This window comes from Rutidosis leptorrhynchoides, chromosome 3 (assembly GCF_046630445.1).
Source record: "Rutidosis leptorrhynchoides isolate AG116_Rl617_1_P2 chromosome 3, CSIRO_AGI_Rlap_v1, whole genome shotgun sequence".
Classification (NCBI taxonomy): Eukaryota; Viridiplantae; Streptophyta; class Magnoliopsida; order Asterales; family Asteraceae; genus Rutidosis; species Rutidosis leptorrhynchoides.
The window spans coordinates 235832952-235835088 of NC_092335.1; the positions used below are offsets into that span (position 1 = coordinate 235832952).

The 2137-nt window shown below is 35.8% G+C and overlaps 1 non-coding gene across 1 annotated transcript; it reads left to right on the forward strand.

The window, feature by feature from the left end:
* Positions 1-1667: 1667 nt before the first annotated feature.
* Positions 1668-1774, forward strand: LOC139903227 (small nucleolar RNA R71). The gene has a single exon (XR_011778063.1). It is a non-coding gene; the product is annotated as a small nucleolar RNA R71 (small nucleolar RNA).
* The last annotated feature ends 363 nt before the right edge of the window (positions 1775-2137 follow it).

Below are 2137 nucleotides of genomic sequence, written 5' to 3' on the forward strand. Positions count from 1 at the left end.
GAATATAATAACATGTATCATCTGCAGATTGCGGTTGTTGCATGGCTCTATCAACAGAAAAGGTAACACTCTCTTCCTCTATACTTAGGGTCAGTTTCTTACCAAACACTTCTATTATTGCTTTAGCCGTGTTTAAGAATGGTCTTCCTAATATGAGAGGAACTCGAGAATCTTCTTCCATGTCCAAAATAACAAAATCTACTGGAAATACTAAAGTACCAACTTTAACTAGCATGTTCTCCATTATCCCTCTAGGATATTTTACTGATCGATCGGCTAGTTGTATACTTATTTGTGTTGGTTTCAATTCTCCAAGGTCTAGTTTAGCGTATAGTGAATATGGCATTAAATTTATACTAGCACCTAAATCTATCAATGCTTCTATTGAACTAAGACTACCCAGAAAACATGGAATTGTGAAACTTTCTGGATCAGATAATTTTTCTGGCATCTTATTCAACAACACTGCAGAATAATTAGCATTCATAGTAACAGCCGAGAGTTCTTCCATTTTCTTTCTATTTGTGATTAGATCTTTCAGAAATTTAGCATATCTAGGCATTCCTGAAATCACATCAATGAAAGGAAGATTGGCATTTATTTGTTTAAACATATCTAAGAATTTGGATTGCTCGGCTTCAAGTCTTTCTTTTCTCATTTTACTCGGGTAAGGAAGTGGTGGTTGGTATGGTTTAACATAAGGTTTAGCCTTAACTGTGTTATCTTCATTAACCTTCACAACTACCGGTTCTGTTTTCTTATCTTGCTCAGGTTGTGGTTCTTGTGGAGTAGGAATAGCTTCATCATAAATTACAGGTATTTCAGGTGGTTTAAGTGTAATACCACTTCTTGTGGTAATGGCTTTAGCTGTTTCATTCCGGGGTTTAGTATTTGTATCACTAGGTAGACTTCCCGGTTTTCTTTCACCTATCAACCTTGCTAGGTTGCTTACTTCTTGTTCTAAATTTTGAATAGAAGCTTGTTGATTTCTAAATGCTTGAGCATTTTGTTCATTGGTTTGTTTCTGAGATGTGAAAAACTGCGTTTGAGATTCAAATAGCTTCGACATCATATCTTCTAAATTTGGCTTTTTATCATCGGTTTGTGGTGGTTTATTTTGAAAAATAGGTCTTTGCTGGTTGTAAATATTATTGGATACTTGTTGATTACTAGGACCTTGTTGGTTGTTGTATGGAACATTTTGATTATAGTTCTAGTTTTGATTGTAGATTGGTCTTGACGGTCGATAATTATTCTGATAGTTATTTCCAGGCCCTTGGTTTATGTATGAAGCATTCTCTCTTTATTCCATTGTTAGTTCAATACTGAGACAATCTTTTGTCAAATGTGGTCCTCCACACTGCTCACAACTAATTCTTATTGAGTGGATATCTTTAGTCATCTTTTTCATTCGTCTCTCGACAGCATCTATCTTTGCAGAAATGGAATCAAAGTCATTGCTAGAATCGGCTCTAGCTGCTTTAGATGATCTAACGATATCTTTTTCTTGGTGCCACTCATGTGAGTGGGAAGCAGTGTTATCAATAATTTTATAAGCGTCAGTTGCGGTTTTCTTCATAATGGAACCACCAGCTGCTATATCTATGTTTTTTCTTGTAGTGATGTCGCATCCTTGGTAGAATATTTGTACTATTTGACAAGTGTCTAAACCATGTTGCGGACATCCTCTTAATAACTTTCCAAATCTTGTCCATGCTTCATATAAAGTTTCATTTGGCTTTTGTGTGAACGTAACAATTTCTCCTTGAAGTCTTACGTCTTTAGATGCCGGAAAGAATTGTTTAAGAAATTTTTCAACTAAAACGTCCCATGTATCAATCGCTCCTTCAGGTAACAATTCTAACCAATCTTTGGCTTCTCCCTTTAAAGTTCAGGGAAATAACATGAGATATATTTGTTCATCCTCAACTTCTCTGATTTTGAATAGTGTACAGATCCTATTAAAGGTACGAAGATGTTCATTTGGATCTTCCTTCGGCGCACCACTAAATTGGCATTGATTAGTCACCATGTGTATGATTTGTCCTTTAATTTCATAAACTGGCGCATTAATTTCTGGTTGAGTAATTGCGTGACCTTGGCCAGTGCGTTTAGCTCTCATTCGGTCTTCCATACT